The sequence below is a fragment of the Bos grunniens genome, chromosome 3 (assembly GCF_055505025.1).
Source record: "Bos grunniens cultivar Pamir isolate PY7600 chromosome 3, Bosgru_T2T1.0, whole genome shotgun sequence".
NCBI classification, from domain to species: Eukaryota; Metazoa; Chordata; class Mammalia; order Artiodactyla; family Bovidae; genus Bos; species Bos grunniens.
In genome coordinates, this window is record NC_141167.1 from 13,981,844 (window position 1) to 13,994,795 (window position 12,952).

Consider the following 12,952-nt stretch of genomic DNA (forward strand, 5'->3'; position numbering starts at 1 on the left):
CATGGGCTGTGTGACCTTAGGCAAGTCACTTCCCCTCTCTGGGCTCTGGTTGTCCATTTGCAACCAGAGGACTTGACTGTCTCTAAGGACCTTTCCAGCCTCAGCATCCTGAGGGTCTATGATTCTATCAAAAGAGAACCAAGTAGGGTGGTTAGCAGGCAAGGTCCATGCTGCCAAGGAGTCTTGCTACCCATACCTTCTCTGTGTTTTGATGCAGAATGAAGCAGTGTGCTGGGAAATGTTTAACAACTGGCTTTCCAGTGAAAAAGCTTGGATTTGTAGTGTTTGCCAATTTCTGAGGTGTAAATACTCCCACCCCAGAGGATTTCAACCTACCCACATGATGTCCCTGAATAAGGAGTTGGGAAAAGATGCACAGACTGGCCCTCAGAAGCTGGCACTCTTGCTGACTGTTGCTCAGCACTTATGGTATGTGTGGGAATAACTGGCGAGTCACCCTTTCTCTCTTCTCCTCCACTTCTTCTGGTCAAAAGATTTAAGTAATGGCTAACACCACATGGCAGGTAGGGAAGACACTGACTTTGATCCCTCGATGAGTTCTCCTGCAGTATGACTCTTGAGGTGACTGTGGGCCATGGCCTCAAGTTTAAGGGTACAGGCTCTTGCCAGACATCCAGGGTCCAAATTCTGGCCTTTTCTCTTATCAGCTGTGTGGACTTGCTCAAGTGACAACCTCTCTGATATGAAGTGGGGATAGTAAACACACTTATTTCAGAGGTATTATCATAGTTCAGGGCACCACAGATTGGGGGCTTAAGCAATTATGGTTTATTTTCTCAGTTCTGGATGCTGGAAGTTCAAATCAGGTTGCCAGCATGACCATGTTCTTTCGAGGACTCCTTTCCTGGCTTGCAGACAAGCATTTTATTGCTATGTCCTCACATGTTGGAGAGAGACAGCTCTGGTTCTTAAAAAGGCATCATTTCTATAGGATCAGGGCTCCAGATTTAGGAGCTTGTCTAACCCTAATCACCTTTTTAAAGCCCCTATCTCCAATACAGTCACATGGGGAGGTTAAGGCTTCAATATATGAACTTTCAGTTCAGCTCAGTCACTCAGTCGTGTTCGACTCTTTGCAACCCCATGGACTACAGCATGCCAGACTTCCCTGTCCATCACCAACTCTTGGAGCTTACTCAAACTCATGTCCATCTAGTTGGTGATGCCATCGAACCATCTCATCCTCTGTTACCCCCCTTCTCCTCCTGCCTTCAATCTTTCTCAGCATCAGGGTCTTTTCCAGTGAGTCGGCTCTTCACATCAGGTAGCCAAAGTATTGGAGCTTTGGCGTCAATCCTTCCAATGAATATAAAGGACTGACTTCCTTTAGGATTGACTGGTTTAATCTCCTTGCAGTCCAAAGGCCTCTCAAGAGTCTTCTCCAACACCACAGTTCAAAAGCATTCATTCTTTGGCACTCAGCTTTCTTTGTATTCCAACTCTTACATCCCATACACGACTACTGGGAAAACCATAGCTTTGACTAGACAGATCTTTGTTGGCAAAGTAATGTCTCTGCTTTTTAATATGCTGTCTAGGTTGGTCATAGCTTTTCTTCCAAGGAGCAAGCGTCTTTTAATTTCATGGATGCAGTCACCATCTGCAGTGATTTTGGAGCCCAAGAAAATAAAGTCTGTCACTCTTTCCATTGTTTGCCCATTCATTTGCCATGAAGTGATGGGACCGGATGCCACAATCTTCGTTTTTTGAATGTTGAGTTTTAAGCCAGCTTTTTCACTCTCCTCTTTCACTTTCACCAAGAGGCTCTTCAGTTCCTCTTCGATTTCTGCCATAAGGGTGGTGTCATCTGCATCTCTTAGGTTATTGATATTTCTCCTGGCAATCTTGATTCCAGTTTGTACTTCATCCAGCCCAGCATTTTGCATAATGTACTCAGCATATAAGTTAAATAAGCAGAGTGACAATATACAGCCTTGACGTACTCCTCTCCCAATTTGGAACCAGTCCATTGTTCTATGTCTAGTTCTAACTGTTGCTTCTTGACCTGCATACAGATTTCTCAAAAGGCAGGTCAGATGGTCCCATCTCTTGAAGAATTTTCCACATTTTGTTGTGATCCACACAGTCAAAGGCTTTAGCATAGTCAGTGAACCAGAAGTAGATGTTCTTGAATTCTCTTGCATTTTCTATGATCCAACGGATGATGGCAATTTGATCTCTGGTTCCTCTGCCTTTTCTAAATTTAGCTTGAACATCTGGAAGTTCATGGTTCACATACTGTTGAAGCCTCACTTGGAGACTTTTGAGCATTACTTTGCTAGCTTGTGAAATGAGTATAATTGTGCAATAGTTTGAACATTCTTTGGCATTGCCTTTCTTTAGGATTGTAATGAAACTGATCTTTTCCAGTCCTGTGGCCACTGCTGAGTTTTCCAAATTTGCTGGGGTATTGAGTGCAGAACTTTAACAGCATCATCTTTTAAGATATGAAATATGAACCTCCCCAAACTGAACACAATTCAGTTCATAGCAATATACCGGGATTAACTGAGTTAATATATGTAATGGGTAAGCACTCAGTGGATGTTAACTGTTGTTATATATATATATATATATATATATATATATATATATGGATTTTCCAGGTGGCTCAGTGGTAAAGAATCCACCTGCCAAAGCATGAGATGCAGGAGATGAGGGTTCGATCCTTGGGTGAGGAAAATCCCCTAGAGAAGGCAATGGCACCCCACTCCAGTATTCTTGCCTGGAGAATCCCGTGGACAGAGGAGCATGGTAAGCTATAGTCCATGGGGTCACAAAGAGTCGGACACGACTAAGTGACTTCACTTTCACGCATTGGAGAAGGAAATGGCAACCCACTCCAGTGTTCTTGCCTGGAGAATTTCAGAGACAGAGGAGCCTTGTGGGCTGCTATCTATGGTGTCGCACAGAGTCAGACATGACTGAAGTGACTTAGCAACAGCAGCAGCATATATAAATGATTATGAATTTAACTTTGAACAGTATCAAAGATAAGACAAAAGAAGGAAAACAAAACAAAAGAAAAATAACTTCGGCACAAATTTTGTAAGTCTAAAATTCTATTTTCGGGCAAGAGCCTAAGACCCTGAATCAACAAGTGTCTAATCTGCTGATCAAGTCAATCTAGCTATGGGTCTAGAAGCTCTGCACTTGAATTTTGTGTTGTGCTCTGGGAGGGAGTGATGAGTCTTTTATTTATTTATTTCATTAAGTTCTCACTCTGCCAAGCAAAATACCACTTTCCTCATGCTTATTATAACTCCAGTCAATTCTCTTGACAACCCTGAGAAACAAATGGAAGGCCCATTGTTCTCATTTTACAGATGGGGAAACTAAGACTCTTAAGTATCAGGACCTGATCTGGAACGTGAGCCTCTTGACTCCAGGGCTTCCCTGAAGGGTGTCAGTGGAAATGACAGATGATATTCTCATAGCCACATACACACACCGTCAGCATGGGGGCTGGGGAGAGGAGAGAGAAAGGGGGGGTGTTGATTGCTCAAACATTTTTATCTTTCTTGGGCTTCCCTTTAAAAGTGTGTTAGTCACTCAGTCCTGTCCAACTCTTAGCAACCCCATGGATTGTAGCTCACCAAGCTGCTCTGTCCATGGAATTCTCCAGGCAAGAATACTGAAGTGAGTAGCCATTCCCTTCTCCAATGCATCTTCCAGACCCAGGGATCGAACCTGGGTCTCTCACATTGCAGGTAGATTCTTTACCATCTGAGCCACCAGGGAAGCCCTTTCCCTGTCCTCTAATCAACAGGGTAGAAGTATGGCCCTTTGAGCATAATGGCATCATCCATGACAGTTAGGACAACAGCTTATGCTGAAGACAGGAAACTTCCCTTGGCATCCTAAAACCTGGGAGATATTTGTCAGAACTTTTAGAATGGTTAGGGGGCTTCCCTGGTGACTCAGATGTAAAAAATCTGCCTGCCAAAACAGGGGACTCAAGTTCGATCCCTGAGTCAAGAAGATCCCCTGGAGAAGGGAATGACAACCCATTCTAGTATTCTTGCCTGGAGAATTCCATGGACAGAGGCACCTGGAGGGTTACAGTCCATGAGGGCGCAAAGAGTCAGACATGACTGAGCCAGTAATACTTTCACTTTAGAATGATGGAAGGCACCTTGCTGCCCTGGTCCAAGTTCTATGTGGGTTTGGGGAATCCTTTTTATTGCATTCCCTGGGGTGTGCTGGTCTTCTAAAGGATGCTCTGATTTCCCAGAATGGGGCCAGGTGTGCTGCCTGGAACTTGGTAGGAATCAGAAGGGGGCATTCTGGCTTCTGGTCTCCACTCTTCTGCTGGGGAGCCACTTCATCCTAGACCAGCCTCTACCCTTCTCCTTACTGGGCCTCCTTGTTTCATCAGTGTGGAAAGAGGAGGGGGCACTTCCAGCTTTGAAATGTCAATGATTCTTTCACAACACCTTCACATTTGCCAAGGATCTTGGCAATGTTAACCGGATATAGGAGTCCTCAAAATGTGTGCATGAATCAGATCCTTGCTGTGCATCCACGTGGTGTAAAGCAGAGGGTCAGGCAGAATGTGACTAACCAGCCTGTAATTCATCATAAACTCCTAGATGTTTACAGAAGGCAGGAAGGGAGAAAGAGGGAGAGAGGAGGAAGAGAGGGAAAAGGAAGGAAGGGAGAGAGGGAAAGAGAACAGAAGTGGTTCAGAGCAGGCACACAGCGGTTGGAAGCTGTGAGTTTGAGCTTCCTCTCCTCCCTGGCAGCATGACTTTGGAGAAGTCACTTAACCTCTCTTGGCTTCAGTTTTCTCATCTGTGAAATGGGGATAGAAAGGCCTACCTCACAGGGTTAATGGAGAACTGTTAAAAAAACAAATTCAGCCAAGTACATTTTAAAGATCTTGTTGATGCTATTCAACAATTCATGAACCAAGCAGCATCCCATTTAGTGGGTAGAAAGGAGCTCCAGGGAACTGTGCAAAATGAAAGACTTTTATAGGTAGAAGGCAGCAGGGACAAGGAAATTATACCAGGTTGATTATTGCAAGGTTCTTTTCCTTTCATGGATGACAAGAATCTCTCAGATTGACCTAACTTAAGGTTCCACTGGACTAAGTTAAGGTTCCATTTCTGGGAAGGCCAAAGTTGTAATTAAATCCCATTTGGGGCATGCTGTCTTGGTTTTTTGCTGTTGTTATTGCTGCTGGTATTGTTTTTTAATTTTTATGGGAGTATAGTGGATTCACAATGTTGTGTTAGTTTCTATTGTACAACAAAGTGAATCAGTTGTACATATTTTTATATATATATATATATATCTCCACTCTTATGTTGTCTTGTTTTTAACATGACTCCATGAAATAAAGTATTTGAAGGGCTCAAGATGTTGCTGGGTGCTTAATATTCACGCCTGAGTGTTCAGTCACTCAGTCGTGTCCAACTCTTTGCAACCCTATTGACTGCAGCCCTCTAGGTTCCTCTGTCTATGGGATTCAACAAGCAAGAATATTTGAGTGGGTAGCCATTTCCTTCTCTATGGGACCTTCCCAATCCAGGGATTGAACCCGCGTCTCCTATGTCTCCTGCATCTCCTGCTTTGGCAGGCAAATTCTTATTAATAAGGGGGATTAATAACTCAGTAAGGTATGAAGCAAAGAAAGAGAGAAATGAAAGGCTGTGGGAAGACGGGGAGGGAAATAGGATTGAACCCCTGCTCAGCTTGGACCAGGCCTTTCCACATGGAGCACCCCGAGAATCACAGAAAAGTTGATCCTGGAAACTGAGAGATGGGGCTGCTTTGTCTTTTTCTTTCTCAAATTTGGAGACATGAAGCGAAGCCAGAGATGGGGATCCACTTTAGACTACCCCAGATTTCAATTGCTGCTGCTTATGCTGCTTTAAAATATACCCCCAAATAATCAGCTACACCTCACCTGAGACCCGTGCTCACAAACACAGGGCACGCACCTCTCCTGGCATTTTCAAACGCTCTCTTGCACACCCACAAGCACATCCATATGCATACCCAACGAGGTCTGAGCGGCCAAGGTCACTGCTTCTCCTTGTGAGAATCACAAGCAGTTACCCTTTTATCACGTTGAATTGATTATCTTAGCATTATTTTCTCCAGCTCCCCCCACCCCCACTAGCCCCAGTTCCTCTGCTACATGCTGTCAAAAGCCCGAGCTCCTCTCTTGCGTGGCACTTGACATAGCTCATCATACAGTGGGATGTTCACGGTTATTTGCCTACTATCCGCCTCCCCTCCTAGGCCCTGCTGCTTCAGAGTCTGGGGGACCGAATAGGTTGGGCTTCTCCTGCACCTTGCACCATGCCCAGCATGCAGTAAAAGTTTCAGAAACATATGTCAAATGTTGAAAGGAATAAGTGAGCACAGCAATGAGTCTTTCCAAGTGCAAGGTCTCAAAGCCTCAGACACTCTCCTTTACCTGTACGATATACCCCAGCCCCTGTGTCTAGGGCCTCCACCCTCTGACTCCGTTCTGTAGCATCCCTGGAGTCCAGCCTTCTCCCATGGCAGTGGGAGAAGGGCCTCTCTCCTGGCAGACTAGACAGGGACCCCACTGCGGCCTTCTCAGCTCCACGCTGGGATTTTTATGTCTATTATTATTAGGATCCAACTACTCCCAAGAGGTCTCCAGGCCAGGGACCCCCTTTTCCTCTAAACCTTCCACCCTGAGCACTGCCCTTTGTCCCTTTCCAGCCTGACTCAGGCTTCAGATTCCCTCGAAAAATTTTTTTTAAATCTCTGCCCTCTTTCAGCGGACTCGGCTGTCTCTAATAAACAGAACATGAGCGGCTACTGCTGCTCCACCTTGGAGCAGCACTGGGGCCTCTTGGGGAGCCCTGGCTGCCTCTGTCCTTGCCAGGCAGGCTCCCCTGTAACACCCATCCCCTCCAGGCTGCCTGACCCCCACTCCCAGAGCTGGGCCATCCTGCCCTCCTTCCTCATTAAGTCAGCGGCTATCGCTTCCTGGAGCCTAAGAGGCGACAGAAGCAGCTGCCTGGCTTTGCAGATCTGAGCTGGCCCAAGGGGTTGATTAGCATATTGTTGTAGGGAAGGAGGTCTGGAGCAGCCTTTTTCTTATTGACAGTAAATAGCGTTACCTACAGGCTCTCCTACCCCTTTAGCCGGCCAAAGGCAGCCAGAAAAACACGAAACACTCTCCTCCTCCCTTTACTCCTCTGTCCTGGTCGCCCCTTTGCCGACCCCCTCCCGTCCTCTCCCCTCCCCTCCTTTCCCTTTCTTCCCCCCTTTTCCCTGTTCTCTTGCCCTGCTCACCTTCCCCCCCTCCACCCCCCATGCTTGCCTTCTGTCTCTCCTTCATCCCCACCTTATCCCTCTTGTTGCCTCCCCTCCTTCTCCCTCTCTCTTTCTCTCCACCTCCTGCTATCTCCACCTTAAATCCATCCTTTTAAAAAACGGCAAACACAGAAGTCACCAAGGAAAAGCTTCTCATCTAAAATGGAGATGCGTGCCTCCCTTACAGCTGGGGGCGACTTCACTGGCCCTCCGGACCAACTTCACTCTGTCTGGAAAGCCACCGGAATGACAAATCTTTGGACAAATTACTGATTTCTCATCTAATTTACATCCAATTAGTGTGAGTGAAATGAATCATGTGGTCAGCCCCTCAGGGGAAGCATTGAGATAACAAATGCCCAGGGCTTCTTTCCTGGGGAACTGACGGGCCCTTGGGAAGTCCATGATTTACCCCTGGGTCAGAGGCCCCCTCCCTTCCCCCAGGCAGGTTACCGAGCCCATAGATCACCCCACCCCCTCCCTGCAGCTCGGACAAGCCCAAGGGAAGGCAGGTTGGTAAAAAATGGGTGGGTGAAAGCCACACATCCTGTTGATCTCCCACCATGGAGGTCCGAGTCAGGTTAGAACCAAGCCATGAGTTTCTATAGCAAGTGCCCATTTGTGGGCTCGAGGCCCTCATACAGAGAATCTCTGCCATCGCATCAGGACCTCATGAGGCGGGTGGTCCAGGGCTCTGATGACCCAAACTGGCATTTGATGCCACTCACCTTGTGCCAGGCCCTGCCTTTACTGCTCTGTAGCGTCTTAACCCTCTTAACTGTCACAGCAAAAGGACCTGAGGAGGCAGGTACTACTAAGACTTTCACTTTCCAGGGACGGAGGGTCAGAGAGGACTTGCTCAAGGTCACAGAGGAAGATGCAGAACTAATCTGTGTGTGACACCAGAGTCCAGGCACTTAACCATTGTGCTCTGTGGGCTACACCCATTTTGCAGAGGAGGAAAACTGAGGCTCGGAGGGGCCGAAGTCATTGCCCAAGGTCACCGCGCAGTTTTGGCAGAGAGGGAAGGTCAAACCCTGCATGCGAATCAGCCCGCTACTCAGGACATGGGTGGAACCCCTCCAAGTCCAGGCAGGTGGCCACCACTGCTGGGGGTGAATGCAGAGAGATTATCAGAGACCCTCCCAGCTACTGAGAAAAAAAAAAACCAAGCACACACCTTGTAATGACTGGGTCATCACTCGCTTCTTCGTGCACGGAGAGCAGCAGACGGAATTCAGAAATGTTTTTCTAAAACAAGAAAAGATTCCTCTCCGAGATGGTTTGAAGTGGGAAGCAGGGGCGCGCGGGGGGGTGGGGGGTGCGGAGCGGGGGGCACGGGTTTCTTGTCTGAACAGTGCAGGAGCTGCGTGTTTGGGATGAGTTTGATCTTCCTGTGTAAACTTGTTTCTAGTCTGCTATTTAAAACCTGGCATATGGATGGGATCTCAGCTTCCAGTACTGGCAGTTCTTAACATTCACAGCGACTAAATAAAAAGGGAATTTTAAAAACCAAATGCAGTTTTACCCCATAACGAGGCAAAGAAAGAACTACTAAGAAGTTAACAACTTCCAAACTTGGGCCCAGCTTACCTCTAAATGTGGAGGCCTCTCTGGCGCAGAGTGGGGTGGGGAGCAAAGGGACCAGCATTTTCTGAGGACCTAGCAGAGGCCTAGGTTTTTGTGCTGGGGCTCAACCTGCGGCTCAGGGTTCAGGTTAAGGGCACAGTCTTTGCAGTCTGCCAGCCAGGCTCTGAAGCCCAGCTCTGCCACTCACCACCTGGGTGACCTTGGATAACTTACCCTCTCTGAGCTTCAGTTTCCTCTGCTATAAAACACGCCTGAAATAGGACCCTAATCCCAGTTCTGCCACTTAACTAGCTGTGTGACTTTGTAGAGTTTCTTAAACTCTTGGAGCAGGCTGTTGTGAGGTCTGTGTGAGCCAGTGCTTGTAACGCATGGAGCATGAAGCCCAGCACACGCTAACTGGGCAAGACACCGTAATTAACAGCCATAATGGGGGCAATGGGTATGAATTTCTTTATTTTTCAGCTTCTGAGCTTACAGACAATGCTGCGCTTGGAGGTGGGTGTCCAACACATCTCTTTCGAGGGGCTGAAGATAAACTGTGATCCCAGGAATGTGGTGAGCAGAATAGAAAGAGAGGCCTGGGGTGGGTGGATGCGGAGAGAATAGAGCCTGGAGAGAAGGAAGCGGGACTCCCAGAGGCAGAGGACTTGCATCACCGCAGGCTGGAGTGATGCAAGCAGGTTCCAGGGAGGGCAAGTGGGGTCATTCTTCTTTGGGTCCCCAGTAACAACAGCAATTAAGTGCTCACTACATTAGCCTGGTGGCTCAGATGGTAAAGAATCTGCCTGCAATGCAGGAGACATGGGTTCGACCCCTGGGTTGGAAAGATCCCCTGGAGAGGGGAAAGGCTACCCATTCCAGTATTCTAGCTTGGAGAATTCCAAGGACAGAGGAGCCTGGCGGCCCATAGTCCACAGGGTCACAAAGAGTCGGACACGATTGAACACACATTCAGGTGCCTGCCGCTGAACTTAATGCTATGTGAGCTTAGGTTTCTTCCGCCCCACATGAGCCTCAGCGCGTGGAAATGGTATTATTAATTTTGAATAGGAAACAGAGACTCACAGAAGTGAAGGCCCAAGGTCACACAGCTAGACAGTGAGAGACAGGACAGGAACACCAACCCAGGGAGTCAAGCTCACATTACTGTCTTAAGAAGCAGGTCTTGGCTCCAGGGCGCATCCTGTCACAGAGAAGAAAGAATTGTACCTGTGATGAGAAAGAGCAGAAATGGTCCCTCTGGTCCAAGTAGACCATCCAGTCAGTTCAAAGTCTCCTGCCAGCTCACTAGGAGCAGAGACCGTTCAGACCCATTCAGGATTCCTGGTACCCCAGAGCAACCCCCTCAAGACACCAGCAAGAGCCCATTCATCCCTTGACCAGCCCTGCCAAACGGGCCATCACGCCCTAGATGGGGGCTGCTCCAAGCAGAGTGACAAAAGCTGCTTTGTGTGACCTCAGTTTCTTGTTCTGTAAAATGGGAAGATCACGGCACCTACATCAAATGCTTGTCCATGAGGGTGGAGTGGAGCAGCTGGAGTTCCCCATTCTACAGTTGCTGTTCTCAGTGATGAAACCGAGGGCAGAGCAGCAGAATGAATCTCTAACCTGAAGCAGGAGACATGGCCCCTACCAACTATGTTAAATTGAACGGGCGTAGGTAGGCTGAGCTGTCTGGGGGGCGGAACTCTGGTCTGCAGAACTCCGTAAGGTCCTGGGTCATGGCTGACTCGAGTGTCCCCAGACATGTTGAACTGCCCTGCTTCTCGGGGGCCACTCCCAGATACACCTCACCCCAGCTCCCCATCTCTCCAGAGCATCCTTTGGGAGGAAGAGCTTCGCTGTGACTCGGAGCTCTGCCCCCCCGGCACAGAGGACGCGCCTGCTCGGAGTCCCTGCTTCAGAGCCTGCCACTGTCAAGACTTATGGCCGCTGCGTCTCTCCCCCTTGCTGGGTCTGGCTACATCACTTATCTCCCCGACGCTGACCTGCCAGCAGCTGCAGGAGGCTCTCTCCGGTAAGATTTGATTAATGAGGTTCAGCAGCAACAAATCAGTCTTATGGAGCAGCCCTCCCCTCCCGGGGACACACTCTCGCAACAGCCGCTGCATACAAACGGCCAGGCTGGTGTGGGGCTGCCTCCCGGCCCTCCTGCCAGTGGCCTCTGGCTCTGCACCCCGAGTTCAGTGCGCCAGGCCTGGCTGGACTCAGCGCTCACCCACCGGTGTGAACCATGGCCGGGTGCAAGCAAGAGGTGTTTGCTTTTTTCCCCATATCTTCAAGATAATAGCTAATTGTTATAGTAATGTAAATCATAAGAGCTACTATTTCTGGACTTACTGGGTGTAGGGTACTTTGCTAAACACTTGATGTGATTTTATTTAATTAAGCCTCTCAATAACCCTAGGGAGTGGAGTTTTTATTATCCCCATTTTACAGATGAGACAAGGAGGTGTGTGTGGCCTGATAACTTGCCCAAAGTCACACAGAAAGGGGCACAATTGGGGTTTGAACCTGGCCTTTAATTATACTTCTTTATTTGTTTGAAGTCTTAAAACTCTTTGGAAATATAAGGAAAGCTATAGTTCTTTTCCTTGGAAAAATGAACATAATATATACATGTGTTAGTTGCTCAGTCGTATCCGACTCTCTGCAACCCCATAAACTGCAGCCCACCAGGCCCCTCCGTCCATGGGATTCTCCAGGCAAGAACAGTGGAGTGGGTTGCCATTTCCTTCTCCAAAAGGAACTACAGAAAGAAAAAAAGTGAAGTCGCTCAGTCGTGTCTGACTCTGCGACCCCATGGACTATATAGCCTACCAGGCTCCCCCATCCATGGAATTTTCCAGGCAAGAACACTGGAGTGGGTTGCCATTTCCTTCTCCAATGCATGAAAGTGAAAAGTGAAAGGGAAGTTGCTCAGTCGTGTCCAACTCTTCTCGGCCCCATGGACTGCAGCCCACCAGGCTCCTCCATCCATGGGATTTTCCAGGCAAGAGTACTGGAGTGGGGTGCCATTGCCTTCTCCTAATATATACATACTGCCATTTAATTTTAGTATTCTCAGACGCACCTACCTTCAACCATCTATCCCGAGGACCCCACCATGCCACACTCTGTGAAACATAGGCACAGTCCTTACCCCTCTGGGCTTCCATCTCTCCTGTAGGACAGGGGACTGGGAGGGGTCCCACCTCCACCAGCCCACCCCTTTCCTACTCTTTACATCAAAAGCATGATACCCAAATTCTGCTTCCCAATCTTATCTGCTCGCTCCCATCTGGAAAGTTTGTATCCTTGGAAGGCAGAACTGTTTTTCTCTTTGGGTTTCCAACCACTATATGTACATCACCCCACCCCACCCCTTCTCCTTACCCCGACCGTTTTATTGGAACTGTTTGCTTCTCAAGTAGTTACAGGAAGCCTGTGTTCTGTCCATTCCTTCGCAGCATAATCCACGCATCATTCAAGTGCACGTCCCTCCAGCCATCGGTGACCCCAAGTCACCTTCCCAGGAGCCTTTCTGGAGTGGGTGTCCTGCTCAGCTGCTGCTCAGACCCCCCACAACTCCTCTCCCTGTCTCCCCCAACCACCAGGCCTTGATCCCCACGCTTTCTTTGCCAGCTGAAGGGGCTGTAGATCCCCTGCTCCAGTCCCCTCTTTACCTTCCCCAAAGCCTCACATCCCAGAAACATTTGTCAGGCATTTGCCAATAGTCACTTTTTCATCTGCTGGGGCAAGAGTCATCTTTGCATATAGATGTTTTGTAATAGATGCTGCATTGATTATGTAAAGTTCTTTTGGGAATCGGCTGGCCATTTCTGGGTCCTCACTGACTGGGTCCACCTCCAACACACGTCTCGAATCTCCTGGGTGAGGAGCATCAAACCACCTGAGCCAGGGGCCAGGGGAGGGGGCACAGCCCCAGATGGTCTCATGAGTGAGTGACAGGGACAAATGATTCTACCCATCTGAGATGGACTCACATGGCCCGTTCTACCTGGGACCAGCGGGCTGAGGAAGGTCCATTGAATCT

The 12,952-nt window shown here is 48.4% G+C and overlaps 1 long non-coding RNA gene across 1 annotated transcript; it reads left to right on the forward strand.

Annotated features, from left to right (window-relative positions):
* The first annotated feature begins 8,500 nt into the window (after positions 1-8,500).
* On the forward strand, positions 8,501-10,899 carry LOC147375035 (uncharacterized). The gene is made up of 3 exons (XR_015161386.1): positions 8,501-8,608; positions 9,379-9,471; positions 10,732-10,899. It is a non-coding gene; the product is annotated as an uncharacterized LOC147375035 (long non-coding RNA).
* The last annotated feature ends 2,053 nt before the right edge of the window (positions 10,900-12,952 follow it).